General features: G+C 37.6%; 1 non-coding gene across 1 annotated transcript; it reads left to right on the top strand.

The window, feature by feature from the left end:
* Window positions 1–6281: 6281 nt before the first annotated feature.
* On the top strand, window positions 6282–6388 carry LOC141593270 (small nucleolar RNA R71). The gene has a single exon (XR_012521370.1). It is a non-coding gene; the product is annotated as a small nucleolar RNA R71 (small nucleolar RNA).
* Window positions 6389–23713: the final 17325 nt, after the last annotated feature.

The following is a 23713-nucleotide window of genomic DNA, read 5'->3' as shown; positions in this document are numbered from 1 at the left end:
CAAAATTACAGTTCAGTGAAAAAATTACAGATTCAGTCCCAAATTACAGTTCAGTAAAAAAAAAACTAGAAACATCAGAATTACAATGCCGGGCAAGTGTCTTTCAGAAGATGGTAGGGAAGAAGTGGCGATTTACTTGCTCCAGCAGTCGGAAGAAGGAAAACTGTCTCATGGTGCATTCAAGGCAGCAGCTGTCAGGTTTGGAGTAAAGGAAAGAACAATTTCTGATATATGGAAGCTTGCAAAAACACCAAGAATAGTTGGTCAAAAGTTAGATGTAAAAAGCAAAAGAATTGGCAACAAGAATAGGAAGCGTATACTACCTGACCTAGAGCTCATAAAATCATTAGAATGGGAAAAAAGAGACACCATGGAAAGGGTCTCAAAAAACACTGGAGTTTCAGTGGGAACAGTCCACTCATGGGTTTGTGAAGGTTTATTGAAACCACACACAAGCCCACTACATCCTCAACTCACTGATGCAAACAAGGTTTATAGAATGAAGCATGCTTTGAAGTGCTTACTAGTTGAACAAGTTGTGCAAGATTTTATAGATTTAAATGCAATACCAATGACAAAGATCAAATTTGCAGAAATGAGCAATGTAATACACATGGATGAGAAGTGGTTTTACATTAGTTATGATGGTCACAAGTTTTATGCGGTTGAAGGGGAAGAATTGCCACATAGAAGTTGTCAATCAAAGAGGTATATCACAAAAGTCATGTTTATGTGTGCAGTTAGTAGGCCAATTTATTCAGAAATTGGTGAGTTACTATTTGATGGAAAAATTGGCATGTTTCCTTTCACTAAACAACAACCAGCAGAAAGATCAAGTAGAAATAGACCAAGGGGTACATTGGAGACAAAGCCAATTGACTCAATCACAAAACAAGTGACAAGGCAATGCATAATTGAACAAGTGATTCCAGCAATCAAGAGTAAATGGCCAGAAGGAGCAAGTAAGCATATATTCATACAACAAGATAATGCTAGGCCTCATATAAAGAACAATGACCCAGAATTTATGGCTGTTGCAAACACAGATGGGTTCAACATTGAGTTAGTTTTTCAACCTCCAAATTCACCAGATTTAAATGTTAATGACCTTGGTTTTTTTAGGGCATTACAGTCCTTACAATCAAGTCAAGCATCCAGGTCAGTTGACGAACTAGTTAATTCAGTTATGCAAGCATTTGTTGATTATGATGCATAAAAACTCAACAAAGTTTTCCTCACACTACAATGTGTTATGATTGAAATTATGAAAGCTACTGGTCATAATAACTTTGCAATCCCCCATATGTCAAAGGATCATCTTGCTGCCCTTAGCATATTACCAAGAAATTTGGAGGTCAATGAAGACTTGGTGAGGGAAAGCATTGGGTATTTACAAGGACTAGGTCAAACAGAAGGTTTAGAGTACTTGATGACAGAATTAGGTTACAATGTTGGAGCAAACCACTAATTTAGAAAGTGTAAGTACTGAATAATGATGACTACTCTTTTGTGATTTGTTTAGAGAATAAACATTTCAATGGTAAGAAATGTTTAACTTCTAACCAAACTTAGAACTTTGTAATGCACAACAATGTATGAAGCTCAGTTCATTGGCAATGTTATCAGTTCAGTTTAATGTTATCAGTTTAATTCAGGGAGGGATGTTTATAATTCAGTTTAGTTTAAATAAAAATCAAATTTACAACAACTCTCAGGCCTAATTTGGCCTCATCATTGAGTTGTGTGAACTCTTAAGCCTTCCTACACAGAAACAAAATGAATTGTTAACCATGTGGTGGCTTTAAGAGTTCATCAAAGTAGTAATGCCTCCTACACACACACCCAATGAAGGTAGACCACACTATGTCCATTAAGCAAAAACCAACACAACTCTCAAACATTTGATGCTAATGTCATCATGGAGTTGTCAAACACACTGGTTCACATGATTACTGCAACTATAATGGAACAGTACACACACGCTTAACATTGGTAGACCATGTGGTGGCAAAACTACTTCAATTAAATGGCCAATTACCTAAAATTAGTTCAATTCAAAGTTCAGATATTGCTCTCAAACCATTAAGGTAGAATCATCATTGAGCAAATACCAGCATAAGGCAACAGATATTCATTTAGATACTGTGAACAAACAATTATCAGTGAAGTTATCAGTTTAATGGACTTGATGACAGAATTGAACTTTATGACAAAATTATCTGCATTGAACAAATTATCAGAATTGAACTTTATGACAAAATTATCAGCATTGAACAAATTATCAGAATTGAACTTTATGACAAAATTATCAGCATTGAACAAATTATTAGAATTGAACTTTATGACAAAATTATCAGCATTGAACAAATTATCAGAATTGAACATTATGACAAAATTACCAGCATTGAACAAATTATTAGAATTGAACTTTATGACAAAATTATCAGCATTGAACAAATTATCAGAATTGAACTTTATGACAAAATTACCAGAATCAGCCTAACACCAACAGACGAGAATAAGAACTTGATGACGGAATTGAAAATATCAGCATAAAAAAGCATAAAAACCAGAAACAGCCTAACACCAACAGACGAGAATAAGAACTTTATGACAAAATTGAAAATATCAGTATAAAAACCAGAAGCAGCCTAACACCAACAGACGATAATAAGAACTTGATGACAGAATTGAACAAATGTACAATCACCAGAAACCAATCGCTAAACCTAACAGCAGCAAATCCCAGCAGCAAAAAAAACCAGAACATGCATGAACCTCAAAAAAAAAAAATAGATTGTGAGAATAAGAAATGGACCTTCCTATTTAGACGATTTATGAAGTCTTGCATAGACCCTCTCCATATACGCTTTCATTCTTAGAGAACTTGGTGTCTCAGGTTCCGGTTCCGGTTCCGGTTTCGGTTCCGGTTCAACTTTTTCACCCAAATTCATCGCCAATCTACGATTAGCCTCAATTTCAGTCTTCTCCTTTTGTTTTGCAACGAACCTGGCAACATATTGATCGAATTTAATCGAACTTGGTGATTGCGGTACAGCTTCAACCGGGTTAACATCAGATCTACGAGAATCATCATTTTTTGAACGAACTTCTAGATCATCAAACTGTGTTTCTTCAACTTGAGTTCCTAAATCGTCCGGATCTAATGTGTCAGGAACAAACATGTGCATAGGAGGGGAATTGGGTTCTGATTCTTGTGGTTCATCTTCATCTTCCTCATACCCATCTTTATATCTTTGAATTAAACATTGAAAACAAGATTCATCACAGTTTACATGTGATTTACTCATTATTTATAAAGGTAAAATGATGTTGTGTTGTAAGATTGTGAAAAACAAAGGCAAGAATGAAGGAGATGATAAGAAAAGAGGCGGATGAAGGATATTTTTTAGGGTTTACAGAGAACAATTTTCGGATTTTAGAGAGAGAAATAGAGAGGCAGTGTTTAGAGAAAGAGGCGGAATGAGGAGAGTAGGTGAGAATGACATTTAGGGTTTGAAGGAAGGATCTAGAATGAGAGCATTGAATTGGGTTGATTGAGGGGATGAACCAGACGGAATTTGAATGGATTTGGAGTGTTGGGTTACAATTTCTAGTGGGCCAAGGTAATTTTTTGGAGGGAAAGATTAGTGGGTTGGGTTGGGTTAGGGGAAATAATTGGGTTGGTAATTAGTTTAGGGTGGGTTTTTATGGTAGATTAAGGTGGGGTAACAATGGCACTTTTTGTAAATAGGTAGTTTTAATTAGGGTAGAATTGTCTTTTTTTTTCCAAATAAGGAAACCTGTAAAGTGGAGTTGAATGGAAGGAAATGGAATACTTGTAAAGTGGAGTTGAATGGAGGGAGTAAATGTTTTAAAGAAGTCTCAATCAACTAATAGTTGATCAAGAATGGTCATGGAATGGCCCACTTGACTGGCTTCTGGCTACAAGAGGTAGCCTCAATGGTGCTCATCTTCTCAGCTGCACCCTTCTCGATTCCAACATCCGTAGAGCTCAATGGATCAACACTTTCATCATCTTCCCACTCAGTGACCTCCTCCAGCTCGTCAGAATCCAAGTCGGACTCTCTCGCTCTAACTGGCTCATCTTCAAGTTCCTCATCAGTGCCATAGCTAAGGCATCCTAAACCACCTCTTGAAACGATTTGCTCCTTCACAGCTGGAGCAACATGCGGCTCTTCCTTCCCCAAACCAGCTCCTGCAATATCTAAAACAGAAGAATCTTCCTCCACTTTGCTCCCAACCTGGGGCGGAGGTGTCACAATAGGAGTAGGAATAGAGACAGGCATATCAGGAAGTATAAAATAAGATTTCTTTTCAGAAACCGTATTGCAAGTGACAGGCCACATGGGGTCTTTCTTCCTAGCCGTATGGGCAAAGACAATGGAATGCTTGCCTACCTTAAAGGTCAAGGTCCCAGAGCCAACATCAATAACTGCACCAGCAGTGTGCAGAAATGGTCTACCTAGTATGATAGGTATGTGTGCATCTTCGGGCATATCTAATACCACGAAGTCAACAGGGAAGAAGAACTTCTCTATTTGCACGGGGATGTCCTCTAAGACTCCTATTGGCTGGACCGCAGAGCGATCAGCCATCTGTACTATCATATTTGTAACTGCAAACCTATTCAACTTCAGCTTCCTAGCAAGACTCAAGGGCATAACACTAATATTGGCTCCTAGGTCACATAAGGCTTTCTCAATAGGAAAGGTGCCAATATTACACGGAACAGAAAAACTTCCTGGGTCTTCTAGCTTAAGGGGTGCAGTATGGGACAAATAAGAGCATGTCTCCTCAGTTAATGCGACAGTATGCACAGTTTCAAGTTACTTTTTCTTAGACAAGAGTTGTTTCATGAATTTAGTGTAAGCAGGCACTTGATTGACCAACTCAAGGAAAGGAACTTGTACATTCAAACTACGAATAACTTTTTCAAATTTATTGAAAGATACATGTTCCTTCGTCGACACTAGTCTCTCTGGATAAGGGGCTGTAAGAAGCAACTTAGCCCTCTCCTCTAAATCTCTCATGCCGGCATCGGTGGACTTAGGCTGGAAGTCCACAACTTTCTCCTTGTTGTAGCTCGACCCCTCTTCAGACCGTCTCAAATGGGAACCATTGATCGACATTGGGTCATACTTCGGAACCGAGACTGACCCATCAGCACTCGGGTCTTGCCCCAATATTTTCGGAATTGCCGTACCCCGAAACAAGTGATCCCTCAAATTATTAGGCATCGGAGGACGAAAAGAGTCACCTTCAGCAGCAATCTTAGTCGATCGACTAGGTTGGTCAGTCGATCGACTGGCTTCCAACAGTACCAGAAGCTCTTGTTTGTCGTGCTTCAGTCGATCGACTGGGTATGTCAGTCGATCGACTGACATACCTGCTGTTCGTCTTTTTCTTTCCACTTTTCGCTCCAGCTTTCTTTTGACTCGGTTCCGCCTCATCTTTTTCAGCAGCGTCCTCGACCATAGCAGGCCCTTCAAGGGTAGACCCACTCCTCAAATTGATGGCATTAAGGGTCTCTTTCTGATCCGTTTGAGTCGGTAGGTGTCCCGGAGCTCGAGTGGTATTCTTGCTAGCTAATTGAGCAATTTGACTCTCTAATAGTTTCATCCCGACCTCTCTAGCTTGGGACTCCTTCAGCAACAAGTTCTTAAATTCGGCAAAGTCGGAATTTTGGGTTTGTTGCTGCTGCTGTGGGATATACGGAGGCTTTTGATATTGTTGTTGCTTATGAGGGGGCACATAAGTCTGTTGCTGCTGCTGCTGTGGAGATTGAGTCAGATTCAGGACATTTTGGCTACTCCACCTCAAGTTTGGGTGGACATTCGGCTCATAGTACGTGTTTATCTGCCTGTAATGTTGAAAGGCAGCACAAGACTCGAAGGGACTAGGACAATTTTCTGAAACATGTCCTTCAGCTCCACATCTTCTACAGACGAAAGGACCGTCCAAAAAACAAAGATTCACATGATGCATCCCTCCTTTTGAAGCTCCTCCCAACTCGTATTTGTCAAACCTCGCCGTGAGAGCCTCTAATGCGGCTACGAGAAGGGGATTCAAAGACTCCTCCTCGATTGCCTCTCGAATTCCCATATTCAGCTTTATGGGTGGCTAAGTCATCAATGATCTTCCACCCCTTAATCTCTCCCATATTCTCAGCAAATCGACCATTGGCTGCAGCATCCAAAATAGCCCTCTGATCGTCATACAGCCCGTTATAGAACTGATTGCAAAGACTCCATTTTTCGAACCCATGGTGCGGAATAGTTCGCACCAGCTTCTTGAAACGGACCCATGCTTCATGAAAGTTCTCATCATATCCCTGTTTAAAGCTCGTGATCTGAGCTCTAATGGCATTCGTCTTCGAGGCAGAGAAGTATTTCTTGTAGAATGCCAAGGCCAAAGAATTCCAGTCGGTGATCCCATGAGCAGCTCGATCCAGATCTCTGTACCACTCCATTGCAGCATCGCGGAGTGAGAATATAAACATGGTCTCCTTTATCTGGTCCTGGGCCACACCGGTCGGCGGGGGTATAGAGCAGCAATAATCAATAAATATCTCCATATGCTTGGCTGCATCTTCATTTGCGCCTCCCGAATCTTTCCTCTCAACCAAGTTGATATAGGAAGGCTTCAGTTCGAATTTCCTATCAGCTCCAGGTAATTCGAATCCCTTGTATAGATTTGCAGCTGTCGGCTCAGAATGACTTGCTATAGTTGCTTCTTCAGCCATGACTGGAATTTCCGGAGATGTGACTGTCTCAGCTGAAGAAGTAGAAGCAGGAGATGTAGGTGGATCTTCTTCGAACAGAGCGTTCTCGTAGTAACTTGACAGAGTACTCAGCTCTTCCTCTGTCGGTAATACCCTTGATGATCGTCTCAACTCACGCAAGGATTTCTCAATCTCAGGATTGAACGGTACTAGTTCACCACCCTGTGACCTGCGCATAAGAAGAAACTACAAAAAGAATATAAGAAAAGTTTAAGGAACGAATGTCCCTTAAACTAAGAAAGACTAAACAACTAAAAATTAGAACAATTGCCTCCCCGGCAACGGCGCCAAAATTTGATACCCGTCGTTGTGAGTACCAAAAATAATATTTATATTTCCTATTAAAACTAACCTAGGCTAGTGGTAACAGGGTCGAACCACAAGGAGGCGAATATAATTAATAATTGTCTAATTCAGTCTAAGGTAACAAATGTGGGGGTTGATTTGATTTGGTATATGGCTAATAGCAATGAAAATTAAACTAAAGGAATATATTAAATCAAATATGAAGAAGGGTACTAGGATGGTCGGTTCACTATAGTTTTGGCGGCAGCATACTAAGCAGGTCTAAATCAAACACATGAGGCGGGAAAACAAGAGGTCCTCTCGGTCCACTCTTAACAGATAGCATCTTTCGATCTCGCTATAAGTCCCTAATATCACTAATACTGACTCTCGTCCTGAAAAGTGACTAACAATCTAAACTTTACCTATCTTTCGATCTCAGCATAGTTCAGTCATTTTAATTGGTGGTCAATCAACTGTCCCTATCTCTCGATCTAATGGGTCAGTCATATCTAAACATTCAACTAGTCGTGTGCACTCGATTCGTCGAATAAAGAATTAAAACAATTAAAACGAAGGTAAAACCTCACGTGGCCAGTCGATCGACCGGGTATGGCAGTCGATCGATTGACACGCGAATTCAGTTCATGTTAATTCTACGCCGCCTAATCTATAGTTCCCCTACATCCTAGCACGAATAAATTAGCTACTCATACTAAGAATGATAACGACAATAAAATTAATGAAATAAACCGAAGAATTCATGCTTGAAATAATAGAACAAACAATTAATATAAACGATGAATCGGTTTCGGGAAACTAACTAGCAATTCTATCCTACAAAACGATAATAAAGCAAACTGAAATATTAGCAGAAGAATACCGATTGGAATTACAGCGAGAGATCCAGAAACCGAATGCAAAAGTATTTGTACGAAACAATATTAAGAACCCTAATTATTTGATAAAGAACTGTCTGCTAAACTTGAATGAAAAATTAGATGTAAAACTCGATGTTCTAGGTTACGTTATATAGAATATAACGTAACATTATTCGCAAAACCTAATATGCCTTGGGCTTTCTATTCCTCGGTCTTTTAATTCTCGTCTGAAGTAGCGGCTTGGTCGATCGACTAAGCATGGCGGTCGATCGACTGAGTAGCAGTGTACAGTAGCTTCTGGAACCCGTGGGTTGGTCGATCGACTAAGCGTACTGGTCGATCGATTGCTTTAACTGGTACTTGACATCTATAATCTCGTGGATTTGTCTTTTGGGCCTTGAAACGCGCACCAAGCTCGTTCCTTAAGTGAATACTTCACGTCAAATGCAATGCAGGATACTCGGGGACGGATTTAGCTTGATTTCCGCTGAATTCTTCACATTTCTGCAATAATGTACAAAGACACGAAAGTAGACGGAAATAGGGAAAATGGTAGCTTAAACTACACAAATGAGCTCTGAAATGCGTGTAAAATAGGGTGTAAAACATCATATAAATGACACGCATCACTTGCCCCTATGGTATTCACAGTATGAGTTCTCATCCCAGAACTTGGACTTCTTTTCAGGTTCGGGAGTAGGTCCTATGGGTTGGAGTTTGCCTTGTTTCATTAACCTCTTAAGAGCGTTGGAGTAAGTATCCCCAAGATTTGTGAATTTCCTTGGTGGGGTACTTTTCTTGGATGGCTCGAGAAGGTTAACCTCGTCGGTCTTGCTAGTGGAGCCGTATGAACGACTTGTTGAGCCTTGATATCCTCGTCCTACCATTTTGGACAAGAGCCCTTTACGGATATCATCTTCAATCCTTGTTCCTAGTACGGTTAAGTCCTTGAAAGTTTTGATGTTTTGGTATCTCAAATGATTGGCATAGATGGGTTTGAGATTGTCCACGAACTTCTCCACAAGGGTAGCCTCATCCGGGCGTTCAACTAGTTGGGTACTAGTCTTCCTCTACCTACTTAGGAAGTCGGTGAATCCTTTTTTGTCATTTTGGGTAAGAACCTCTAAAGTGCGCATGTTAACTTGGATCTCGGCATTATCCGCATATTGCTTAGCAAACTCGATCGCGGCATCTTCCCAAGTAGCGATCTTCTTGTGTTCTAAAGAGTAGAACCATTGCTTTGGGATGGTGTCAAGAGATGAAGGAAAGATCCTTAAGAACATCTCGGGTTTGATGCCTTTGATAGACATGTAATCCTTAAAAGCACGGATGTAGTTCAAGGGGTTTTCGTGCCCCTTGAATTTAGGGATATCCGTCATGTTGAAGTTGGTTGGCAATTTGGAATTGACGGCCTCATATTTGCGATTATTCTCCCTATAAATGTCATCCCTTTTAAGATACATCAATTTCTCCTCTAAGTATTGGAGTCTTTTCTCGGCTACAGTCATTCCCATGGGAGGATTTTCGTCCTTGGATTCATCCGCGAAGTCACCTACTATTTCACTTTCTTGAGGAGGCAACCTCCCCTCTACGGCGTAGATCCGGCCCTCGATGGTGTCAAGGCGATCATACACTTGGTCTTGGGTAACTTGGATTTGAGCTAACGCGGCTAGGATTCGATCATTACCATATTGAAGTTGGTTGAAGTTCACGTCGCTTGTTTCAGGCATCTTGAAAACTGGATAAGAGATCGATGACGAATCAAAACACGATCGACCATTCTAACACACTTGCTAAGAGAAGAAATGTTTTGACTCGTGAAGTGGGTGTGTGCCACTTGTGTTGAGTGAGCTTTGAAGAAAAGACAAAGTTTTGAAAATGTGTATCCTAGTCAACTATAGTGTAGTTGTAGGAGTGGACTCGAAGTGAGGTTTTAAAATGGGCTTGGGCCCAAAATTTGACTCGACAAACGGACAGAGTTTTGACTGGGTTTTGCGCTAATCAATGGCCTTTTTCGAAATTTTCATTTGAAAATGGGTTTTGATTTTTTTACAAAAATCGCCATGGTTTCGTTTAGAAATGGTGATCACGTAAGGTACAAACATTTATACAAGCATTATAACGGGATGCTGAGTACATTTAAAAAGGTTTTGGTTTAAAAAGTGGGTTGCCATACCGAACCATCAAACCCGAAGTCTGTGGAGAGGCTCGTACCAAACAAGAGTAAGGCCGATTCCTAGTCCATTTCCTCAAGTAGTGAAGGCCCTTGATACAAACAAGAGTAAGTATCATGGTATGGATGACGTCAATCGCTATCCATCTTTAGGCCCAAATAAGAATTAGGACCGTTTAGACGGGACGATTGGTCGAATGGGTTGGGTTGGGCCTAAGAAGGCCGAATAAACGATCTAGGAAGACCGAGTTATGAAAACCGACAATTGTCTTGTACAAACTATTCCCTAACCTTGTTCAAGTTTCACCCTTTTGGCTACACGTAAGTGTATTATCCCCAGCGGAGTCGCCAAACTGTGGACAATGGGCCCACGGGGGCGCTTGGGAGGAGAACAAGCGTTTGCATTTTGTGGAGTCGCCACCAATTTTTATGGGAAATTGGAACCGTTCGAATACCTCGTGCCATGTCAAGACACAAAGTAGAGACATGAACACCAAGAACTCGTTACCCTTAGCATTCTATGTCTAGAATGACTCTCGTGGATGCCAATGAACACGGATGTTCACAGAGATCTGGAGTAAGGGGTGAGGGTATGTATAAGGAAGCTCTTTTGATCGAACACCTAATCCCGCCCGCCTCGATAGCGGCCTCTACTAATGATTAGGGACATCATCTATACTCGATATATCTCGATTATATGCATGCAATGCAACATCAAAGTTTTAATCCTGGCATGTGAAGAATAGGCTAAGTCGGTTAACACGTGATTTAGCATACAATTAATGTCGAAGTAGGACTTAATGCTCAATTACATGTGAAGGCATACAAATGATACAAGAAATATGAAAATACAATAAAGAAAATTACAATAATGAAAATTACAATAATTACATCGGGTGCATTGATTTATGTCGAAAAGACCTTCAAAACGGATAATTTAGAAAAAGAATTAACGAACAGATCAGTAGGCGATAATACGGATAATAGTTAATTATACGTAAACTAATTAAACTAGATCAAGCAACAACGGAGAGACAGAAATCATCTTAGAACAGGCGCAGCAGGACTGCGCCCTTGGGAAGAGGCGCAGCAGTTGCTGCGTCTGTTCCAAGGGTGAGTTCTGGCTGTGAAGCCGGAACTGCAAATCGTTAATGTTAATTGGTGAATTTAATGGTTAATTAATATATTTACTCGGATGAAAGTGATTAACACGTTATTTACATGTGATTGAGAGTCTTGAAAGCGATAAAACATGGATGAGACGGATTAAAGACGGATTATTTACATGAATGAACGATTGATTAATGACATGGGTGAACAAAATAGGTTAAATATGACGAATTAACGACAAATTAATGACGAATATGGACAATGAACAGATGAAAATATATCAAAGATCGAATTCCAGAAACTCAATATGAACGAATCAAATTTCTACAAACCGGATTGATTTTAATGACGAAAACCCGCAAATATTGGATTATAAGGGATTTAAGCCGAATTTTAATGATGGATTAGACGTATTAATGATGAACAATAATATACAGGTGAAATTATTATGATTGTATCAAAGAATTAAAGAAAACGAATGAAAACGAATAAAAATTGACGAATTACAGAGGACGAAGGAAGAAGAAAGGAAGCAGGAACTGCGGCAGCCTCACGAAGAGGCGCGGAATCGCTCCTTCAAGAGGCGGCGATTGCTGCGTCCTTTCTCGACGGTCTGTCTTCTGGAAATCCGTAAAAAGGGTTTTAAAGCACGGTTTTATAAATCGGTTTTAAAGAGGTGTTTTCGACATAAACCTTACAATTGTGATTACAAAAAGTAAATAACAATAATAAAAGAGAGATTTACACTCTCAGACTTACATGTTTGACGAAACGAGATGAACTAAGTTTACGATTAGTGATGCTCGACTCGAATGTAACGAAAGGGCCCTCGTAAGAGGAAAACGATTAGATTAGTTAAGTTGATTATGGTGGAGTTGGTCAAATTGGTCGGTCATGCAAACGAGGCTGGTACTCAGAAGGATCCGAGCTTAGGTGGTCAAATGTTCAAGCACGTAGACGCCAAAAAGTAAGAACAAAGGTCTAGAATGCAAAGGGAGAAGATAAGGGCGGACACTCGCGTGAGAAATATGAGGAGCGAAGGCTCCTATTTATACTAATCACGTGAAGGAATAGGGTTTTCGGAGAGACTTTGGAAGTGAATCTCGAAAAGATATGAAAAAGATACGAGAAATACGCAGAAAGGACTGGGAAGAGGCGCAGCGATCCTTTCTCTTGGAAGAGGCGCAAAGACTGCTGCGTCTGTTCCCAAGTGGTTTCCCCCTGCGGAAGAAAGATTTCCGTGTTTAAGTTATGGAATGACGGATAAATTTGGTTTTCCTTAATATTTTGTATGAATATTACGGGGAATTGTTTACCAAAGAATAAAGATTGTGAAATATTTATAAAATATGGAATAGAAATATCCGGAACATTCCAGAACATTCTGACTCGGGATTTAACGGTTATCAGAAAATGAAGACGGTTTTAGGCCCGGACTCCAAATGTACTCTAATTACTGTCAAAACGACCGTATCGGCGCGTAGATGACAACTAAGAGGTAGACATTAGTGTTTGAGCAATCATTTGATGATAAACTTACGAACTATCATAAATCGTTCCGTGTACCAAACATGCGGCCCAATCATCACCGGGTGGTTTGCGGGAGGTGCAGAAATGAGGTATCTACACATATTAATTGATACTTCTATCTTTGTTTGTGCCGTCCCAAAAAATAACACGGAATAATATACGGAGTGCGTAACTTAGACGGGACGTGTTGGCGTATAGTAAACCTGAGAATAATCCAATAATCTCATCGACAAGTATATAACATCACCAAATGAAGAGCTCAGCTAAATTACCTTATACAAACAATTACTAATAAGTCTCTAGAAAATAACTCATTCACAATTCACAAATCACAATTCTTAAAGAAACCGCCACTTACTAAACTCACAAACATCATGGATTTGCTCATCATCAAGCACAAACTATTTCGAAACTCAGTTTAGTATGTTTCTTGATTATTATATTTCGATGTCTCTATTCTTGCACATGATATGCTTGTATTAATGGGATAGCCAAGTATATTCAAAATAATTCATTTGAATCTCTAAACTAATAATGTGATGATAACTTATATTTCGTTCCTACAAAAGAAACATTTGAGACGATAGTTCACACACTTCTACTCAACGACTGCACTTCCCTTAGCTTTGCTTTCGGGCTCCTCATAATTACCATTCTTGAATTATACTCCATTGATGGGGGTAACAACTTTTTAGAGCTGAAATAATCCCAAACAACTCGTCTTGGTATGTAATCAAGCAACTGCCTTTAAAGCAAGTATCTACATAACCGATGGAAAATTAGTGTTAGCTTTAGGGAAAAATTCATAAATTAGTGTTAGGTTTAGGAAAAAATTCATATTAATGGACATAGGCATTCTTAAAATGGTGACATCATCGTAAATACAGACACTGGTACAGACAACCTACATAACCCATATAAAACCATTGAGTGCACACAAACGTTCCAATTTATGTTATATATACAATCAGAATATCAGTAAAGCAAATTGTGTGAAATGAAAAATAGTTGCCACTGGTACCTATTTGTTTCAACATATTAGACGGTTAATATGTAGAGCAATGGGATCAAGGGCTGTTCAGTAAAAATAAGATATGCCAGCACCTTTGCCTCACCTTTGCCTGACAACTCACCAACCCATCATTTAAATGAGACGACAATTCTCCTCTCTCTCCCTCTCATTTCCCTCCCTCCCTTCCCCTTAACCCTTCTTCAACAACATGCCAGCCCTCTTTCTCTCCCTACAGCCCATAGCCAGCCTACTGAGTTCCCCTCAAACCGTCTCCTTCCTCTCCCTTCCTTCCTCCCGCTACCCTTCCTCCATCCTTCCCTTTTCTTTTTCTTTGGTCAATATGTCATCCTCTACATGTTTAGCTCACTTGTCGTCATCCATTTAGCTCCCATTGAACTCCCCCTTATGGCTCCCTTCCATCCCCCCATGTTATCAGCAGACGCAACTCAATCACCAAACTCTGTTGGAACCCATACAACTTTCACATTTCATTTACCTAAACCTCACAATATGGCATTTGATTAATACTCTCCAAAGTAGATCACTCATCATCGATTCTATGAATTAGAGTTTAGATACACTGCACTATAAAAATAAAACGCCTTTCATCTTGCAACATAGCTACTAATCCCCAAACTCAATTCCCGGCAAACCACCATAGATTTATACAATTTCCCCTAAAATCAGAATAGCTAGCACGACAATCCGTCCCGGTATTGTGATCATAATCGCCAGCAAAGATGTCATACTTGTGCTCAAAACCCAATCTTTTCTCCACTATAACTCATAACTGCAATTGACAGACATCGCCCAAAAAACAACTGCTCATACACCCTCATTAAACATAATAGAAACCCAATTGTAATTTACCATTTCAATGATCTGTTTTCCATAGTCGGATAGTCAAAGAATGAAACTGCTCATCCCCCCTCTCGCCATTTCAATAGCTAGCTTAACCACAGGAACTTCAAGGTAATACAACTACGCATATTTAATTCTCTAACCAATCCTTCCAATAGATCATAGTAAGGGATTTATTATTTGCAACCATAACTAATAGATCTACCATCTACCTATTAGTTTTATCACATTTAATCATCATCAAGCATAAACCCAGTTATCTAATCTATGAAAAAATCTAAAACATAAACCTAAATGAACAATCAATGAAATAAAGTTCATAAATTTAGGCTCTGATGCTTTGAAAATAACTATAATTCCTTGTGAACTCACACAAATCATCTGCATCAGTTATCGAGCACGAAATGCAGCTCAACCCAGCTTATATCGTGAAATTACATAGGCAGTGACAAATATAGTATCATCACAATATAATCAATCATAACAATAAATGAACAACATAAAAAATTAAGTACAAAATATGATCTTTAGAATAAAATAGTGAGAAATCTTGCGATAAGCATGAAATATATATCGCAAATTAAACCATCAAGCTACCCCAAAACTCCACATATCAACAACATCATCCTTGCCGCCACCTCTTCTTTTCCTCATAAAGCATCTCCTCTCCTTATCATTCCTCTATTTCTCTGAATTCATCGAGAATGATACAATTATAAGAAGACGTGACATATCGACAAAAAAATACATATGAGAAAGCATATACTTTTTAATCTTTTTCAAGTTCCTCCCCCCGTCCCCTACGAAACTGAAGAGGGTCAAAGTTCTAGCCGAATTTAACCTATCAACTACTATAATAAAGCCGGTATTTCAATCTAAACTTGAGGTTGTTGCCTAAACTATTTGTTACATTTTAGTTGAATTGTCTCAAGTCCACTATCTAATAGTCAACATTCTAAAATACCCTTAGAACATTCACTGTTTAAATTACTAAAAATTCAGAAATTTCTAAAAACTGCAAAGTGACTCTTACTTCTCATAGTCTCGCATCAAATTAGTCTTGTTTGTTCTATCCCTCCATATGCCATGTTACTACCCCTAAATGAGCTTTTAATATCCAAGCACTTTAAAGTCTCATATGAAACCACCTCTTCAGTTTTGTAGAACAAGATTGCCTTTTGCTTTTGCTCATTACTGCATTTGAGCTTGAAGGATCACTGTGCCAATTTCTATACCTTTTATTGATGAACAAAATGCAAATTTGCTTTAGCTGGTAATCCTCTTTCATGCACCAATATTGCCTTGTCGTCCTCGTACATTAAGAACCAACATAAGACGCGAAAGGCCATGATCTCTTTGGTCGATGCGTTTAATCCCACTAATCAACCGGTGTAAGAGTGTTATGAGCGTGAGGATGTATGCGTTTGTCTTCTCCTTTTTGGCATGATACAGTGTCTGCAGTCGTATTATGTGTGCACTTCCCCCTGACAATTTACTGAATTTAGTGTTGTTCAATCAAAATTGAGATTCATGAGCTTGTTATTAGGTGAAAGGCGTTAAAAGCTGCACTATTAAAGTTTTACTAACCTCGAGTTGCCCACTCTCCTACCCAACCGAAACCTTGGTGTGCTTTGTCCACAAGAAAAATAAAAAGTAAAAAGTGAGTATCGTGAAAAAAGGGTCTGCCAATTTAGATTAAGTGTACGCAGATCAGTAGCGTTCACAAAAAAGGAAAAATTGTACGTAGTAGTAGTTGTTTTAGATCAAGATTCAAGAACTGATGCATGAACCGAGGGTAGTAACTTACTTCAAAGTGTTCATTGCCATAGGGGAAAGCCATTCAAGGATCGTCTCCATTTTAGCTTGACTTTTAGGAACCTCGAGCTGCAAAATTATGAAAACTAACTGATTAGAACCAACATAAAATGTAGGATGCTCAGAAAATTTTACAGAGTAATGAATGTAGCTGTCTTTTAATCTCAATACGCCCAACCTTGCATGTACAACGATTACAGGAGCCCCATCATAACTCCTAACATAAAAAATGTAACATTTGTATATAAATATAGTACCTCATCTTTTGAATCTAGTTTCCGCAAATTACAACGCATAGCATCTTTAACACTAGCTGGTAATCCACGATACAGTGTGTCCCTTACATTAGGAGGTAGAGAAGGTAATCCACGATACATTATGTCCCTTACATTAGGGTGTAGAGAAGTTGGCATGGATGCCTGAAAGGTCACATATATCCCATTCAGATATCATCTGACTATTATCAATACATATTGACAAAAGTAAAATATGACAACTTACAATGTTATCCATCTGATTAATATCGTTTGCATAGTGCAAAGCAAGACCAGCAGGACTTAGCCTTGGACTACTTATATATGACCTGCCATTTCATATTCATCATCAGTAATGTCCCCAAAATCTGTGCATCTCTGTTACACAGGTACTTGAATCTTCAGCAAAACAAATGGAAAATATTGCAGTGGTAGGCTAGCACTTGTAAAATACATGTTCCAAATACTTTTGTTATCTTTTGGCGTATGAAGGCATCTATATCAACAAGCTTCTAAATGACCTGCATTTAGATTAATGTAGTTCGGGATACGTTGAATCAGGAATGTAATGAGATACATGAAAAGAGGGCGGAAAGGAAAAAAAAAAAGATGAGTTGCAGTTTTCGAATCTCTTAGTGATAGCTCGGGTAGAAATATGAAACTAAACTTTGTCCAACAGAAATAATGTAAAAGTAGGCTAGCAACAGAAAGCAATATACCTCTTCCAACGTTTTCGACCAAAGAGATTTCTTCTTCAAACTCATCACAATCTTCTTCTGTTGTCGTAACTCACTGTTCAACATCATGAGATACTCTCCTGCAGTTCAGAAAGCCATTTAGTGTTAAACAACATGCCAACACCGAATAATGCATTTCACAGTTACCTCAACAAACCACAAGCTAAGACTCATAATCTTGACACCACAACTTCATAACAAATGTTGGAGATTCATTGACACGTCATGAATCTTTTTTGCACCAATCTTTTAGAATTCAAATAATAACATCAACTGGTCACGTCTGAAAATGATGTTACTTGTCACAATTTTTGACAAATTAAAACCTCGTTGCAACTGGGGTCTGGGGGGTATAAAGCTGGGCTTATCATTGGAAAGTACACCCAGGGTTATTTACGCAGAGTTTGGGAAGGTACACATCGACATTACGCAGACCAAAAAGTAATCAGAGGCTAACTTTAAAAATGAAACTATTGCCTCATGAAAATTACAAAATATAGAAAGTGATGAACCATTGGCTAGCCATCTTTCTTTATTTTGGTCGATGCTCGTCCTCCAAAGTCCTCAAAGCTTTCTCCAGTGTAATAAGAGGGAATTCTAATTCCCAAGCAATAAATGCATCAAGAGCTACGTATACTTCTTCTTTAACATTCGACAGGCAAACATGGCTGTAAACAAATATCACTCTAATCAATCTAAATACCTCAACATCATCCAACAATCTATAGCATTAAACCAAGAACTAATCATTGCCCACAAAACCTAACCCCTTCAAATTCCTAATTTACAAACTAAAACGCGCAAAAAGACATCAAATCACAGACAATTAACACTAAATCAAAGTCAGGCTTAAAAAATAGAAGGGAGAAAACACTTAGAGAGTGTTTGGCAACAAGTATTTAATTTGAAATGCCTCATTTTAAATTTAGCAAAGTGAAATATAGATTTTGAAATGAGGGGGTTAGAGTGTGGATATCAAATGAGTTTATATTAATCGTACTTGGATTTGGTAGGGATTTGGAAATCCAAATCTAATAGGTTTGCCAAACAAGCAAATTAATCCAAATCCGAATTTGAGAATACAATCTTTGTTCCCAAACACACCATTACAGGATTAGCAAGACCAATTCCAGCAGCAGCCGACTAAAAACAAACCCGATATTCGATACTATTGATAGTGATGATCTTGCTTGCCCAACCATACTACCATTTAAGTTGTTTATACACCTAAGGGAGTGTTTGGCAACAAGAATTTAATTTGAAATGAATCATTTTAAATTTAGCAAAGTGAAATAATGATTTGAAATGAGGGGGTTAGAGTGTGGATTTCAAATAAGTTTATTTTAGCCTTACTTGGATTTGGTAGGGGATTTGGAAATCCAAATCTAATAGGTTTGCCAAACATACAAATTGGTCCAAATCTTAATTTGAGAATACAATCTTTGTTCCCAAACACACCATAAAGTTAATTCATGTACCCTTTGATTCACCATAAAGTGAAATAAAGATTTGAAATGAAGGAGCATACCAAAAGGAGATGTCCTCAAAAAGGGACCATGCTAGTAGAACCAACCCCTAAAAGAGGTAGGGACAGACCAAGAAATGTGGCAGAGACCTCTGACTCCAATAGACAACCACCTTCTTCACACTCTGCAGCTAATAATGAAGCTACTGCACAGCCTACAATATTAACAAGGAATGGCAGAGTAATTAGAAATGCAGGAAGGGGAAGGGGAGGAGGAAGAGGTGGTGGTAGGGGGATCAAGAGAAAGAGTAAGACATACTTCATCTTCTCTTTTCTAAATTGAATTTCGTTTGCATTTATGTGAATGTACCATTACTAATGAACTTTAAATGCAGCCACCTCAGGGAATAGGAGTTCTGTTTGATGGGCAAGACAATGCATTCACCAACTTCTTAAGTGGACCAAGGAAAATTGACCATCCTGCTAGTTACTCCAGTCAGCCAACAACTCAGGTGTCATCAAACCAGATTTGAAGGACATGACAATTTGTAGCTGTAGCCATTTTGTGGACTTTGATTGCTGCAGTTTTTTTGTTAAGTATGAAGGAATGTAAGGTTGGATTTAGAACAATGAACTAGTTAATTTCGTATGTAAGGTTATGTAAGGCAGATATGGTACAATAACATTTGGCACATATCAAGGTTATGTAATGCAAGATTTCTGATTATAATGCCATAATCAATTCCTTCATCTTTAACATCCATTCTTCAACATTTGTTACAATAAGTTTTCAAACTACATTTCTTACAATAAGTGTTCAACAGTCATTCTGATTATAATGCCATACTGGAGTTGCTACATTTGGTACAATAACTTCTCAAACACCATTCTTCAACATCCAACAAATTGCGAAAAAAACCCAAGAAATAGTTAACATAATCATCCAAATTTTTTCACATCTAAAATGTTTTATAACTTCTACTTTTAATTGCAGCACCTCTTTCTTCAATTTCTCATTTTTTATCTTCAATTTCTTCATCTTCTCTTCTAAATTCGCCTTCTCAGATGCCTCATGGTCCGACTTCAAATCCTCTACGAACTCAAAATAATCACATCCATTATGCTACAAGTTTAAACAATAAGAACTGAGTAATTTCATCTTCAACAAAAATAATCAAAAAAAATCAAAAAATTAACAAAAAAAAAATCTAAAATTAATCAATCATTTACCGGCCAATGAGGACAACCATAAAATTTCCTACCCGCATTTACACCTTACCCACAGTTCTCAAAAACGCATCAATATTGTGTTTGCATAACACATAATTCGTGCCACTTGAACTCTTTGAGTTTATTGAAGAATTAGTAGTCTTCATTATTGATTGAACAAATTAAAGAAAAATGAAGAAGAAATTGGAGGCAAGAAAATGAACAAATTAATGGAGGCAAGAAAATGAGGAAAGAAGAAAATGGAGAGATACGAAGAAAAGGAGTGTGAATGGTAGATATGCAGAAAATATAAGAACACCACAAAAAATAGGTGACCTGATGGCTTACCTTTTACAACCGGTAATAATTAGGCAAAGTTTAGGGAAAGTTAAATGAGGGATTAGGTTGGGTTTTTCTCAGTTAAACGCTATGACAGATTAATATGAGAAGAGTAGGCATAGGTTGGATTATTGTTGTTAAATGACCCTACTTTTAAATATTTTCCAAAATATAACATACTTATATATTTGTGTATGCTAAATAGTTAATATCTTTATACTAACTAGTATAGGTCTCGCGCGAATTCGCGGTTTTTTAATAGGAATATTAAAGAAAATAACAATTATACAACTGATATTTAACTTAATTTGAAATTTAATTGTAAAGGTTATTATTATTATTATTATTATTATTATTATTATTATTATTAATGTTTTGTATTAATAGGTGGAAAAGGAAAAATTGCCCAATTACAGATATGATATAATAAAAGCCCAATTGTAGTCAAATTCATTTAAGCGGGAAAATTTGGAGATTTCTTATTCTTCTAGTATGAGGGGATTAATAATATAAGTGTGACATGTTTATTTTAAGAAAAATCACCATATTCTGGTGTTCTCTAAATTTATACTTCAACCAAAACTATATAATATTTACATTGAAGTCCATTTGTCAGATTTATCACACAACATTATCGATTAAAAACTATATAGTATAATTAATTTGTATAGATTTATTTAATTAAATTAAAGTTCCTTGATTTCGGAAATATATAGTATTGACTGATTGATTATGGTAAATATGAGTTTGTGTATCAATTATTCATGATATATTCTCAACAATCTTTCTTTTTTTAAATTATTAACATGTGCCCTTACGGGTTACGACACACTTATAAAAACCGTTCTTAGACCACCCCCAAGCAAGGTCAATTGGGGGGGGTCAATTGGTGAAAGGTCACCTTAATCCACATTTAAGCAAAAGATTAAGGTGACTCAAGGGTTGAAAAGGTGAGAAGAGGTCAATTGGTGACCTTCACTTGCTCAAATTGACCCAACAATTGGCCTTACATGTGTCAATATGTAATTGGTTACAAGATTTAAAATCCAATAAAAAAAAACTAATAAACTAACATTAAAAGTACAAAAGAGTACAAAGCCTAGAAAATATTCTGCCAAATGCCAAATGCGTGAACTTTCATGTGCTACCTCTTCAACCTTCAACCAACTCCCTCTTCAATATCTCTCAACTCAACTACCAGGTACCTGCATGGAAGAAAAATTAAATGAACACATTAACACCAACTTTCCATTTAATTGGACAATAAATTTTTTACTGTCTAAAAATTCACTATAAAATGCCCAAAATCAGATTATTTACATAAAAATTACTCCTTGTCTTCTGAGTAATTTTTTCAAAGTCATAAAAATTATTGTCTTCTTTTACATAAGGAAAAAAAAAACACTTATAATCTTTTCTGATTTTCAATACAATATGGATTTAAATCATTTTGATTTTCTAAGTGATGAAAATGACGATTATATATCACCTTTAAATACTCAAAATATCGATCTAAATCAAAGTACTCCAATTCCTACTTTTACGGAATTAGTTTCGGGTGATCAAAATTATGAAAATTTTGATTGTTTTGGAAATCCGATTTTGTTGTCCCAACTCCGGACTCAAGATTTTGTTGAGGAAACCCCTAATTTTTGTGCAAAAAAATCCAAAAAAAAATCAATCCAAATCACTTGGTGAAGGTCGAAATTGGACCGAAAAGGAGGATGAAGCTCTTATGTCCGCTTGGTGTTTACATACCACCAACTCAATAGTTGGCAAAAACCAAAGAGTAGTCACAATATGGAGTAAGGTACACGAGTTGTATGAACAAACTCGGACGGAAAATCAAAATCAAAGTAAAATTGGTATTAGGAGTCTTGACGGAATGAAAAACCGTTCTAAACGACTCAATTTCCTAGTCAACAAATGGGTTCGTTGCTATGGAAAAGTTTTAAATAGACCACCCGACATTGAAGACGACATTGAATTAGCTCAAAAATTATTTCGTATGGAGAACCAAAATAATGATTTTGTTGATTTTCATGTTTATAAAATCATGAGGAAATACCCAAAGTGGAGCGTACAAAATTTCCAAACGAATTTAAGTGAAAACATTAGTACCTCGGGTTCAAAAAGGTCGAGGTCGGAAATGGATTCTAGCCCTATTAGTGTCAATTACCCAACCCCGTCTAATGTTAATGTCCCGACCCCGTCTAATGATAATGTAGCAACCCCGACTAGCGTTAATGTAGACACAAACGACCGTCCCGAAGGACGGGAGGCAGCGAAAAAAAGCGGAATGGTAAAGCACCTGTGGTGGTGCTCGAGTCTATGTTTTGTGAAGATGATAGGTCACTCATTAGCGGAAATAGAGACACTAATATAGAGCAAATTGAGTTTCGGCAAAGAAGGATCGCAACAGATGTTGAGATAGAACAAATTAGAGCCCAGAAAATGACTAAAAAAGCGGAGATGGGTTGGCTAAACACATTGCTCTCTCAACAAAATTTGAATGCGGTTGATCAAGATTTGAAGGACAAGCTAATGAACAAATATGTGTCATCTATTTAGTTTATTAAATCTGTTTTTATTTTCTGTTTTTGTTGTTGGTTGAATTATTAATCAACAATCTAATTAATCATCAATGTTTTTCTAATTTTAGTGAATTTAGCCGATTAAAAAAAACTTAATGATCGCAAAAATCATCAGATCCTCAACTAAGAAATTAAGCCGATTAAAAAAATTAAAACGATCGGACAAATTAATCAGATCCTCGAAATAATCAGAAAATAACCAGAAAATAATCAGATCCTCGAAATAATCAGAAAATAATCAGATCCTCAAAATGAACGGACAAATTAATCAAAATGATCGGACAAAATAATCAAAATGATCGGACAAAATAATCAAAATGATCGGACAAATTTAACAATAATTTAACTAGAATGTACCTGCAACCCAGAAAAGATTGAAGCTCCCCCTCCCCTTCGGACTTTCCTGCAACTCAGAAAAGATTGCAACCCAGAAAAGATTCCAGAAAAGATTCGATCTAGGTTATGATTATGATCGGATTATGATTTAACCCAGAAAAGATGAGAAGATTAAAGGTTTATGATCGGATTATGATGAGGTTGATGATTCGATCTAGGTTTATGATTATGATCTAGGATTATGATTATGATTTATGATGAATGGAAGAGGCGATTTATGATGAATGAGGACGGCGATGTAAACGAT

Source organism: Silene latifolia, chromosome 7, assembly GCF_048544455.1.
Source record: "Silene latifolia isolate original U9 population chromosome 7, ASM4854445v1, whole genome shotgun sequence".
Classification (NCBI taxonomy): Eukaryota; Viridiplantae; Streptophyta; class Magnoliopsida; order Caryophyllales; family Caryophyllaceae; genus Silene; species Silene latifolia.
The sequence above is the reverse complement of the archived record's forward strand: the minus strand, read 5'-3'. Positions and strand labels throughout refer to the sequence as shown.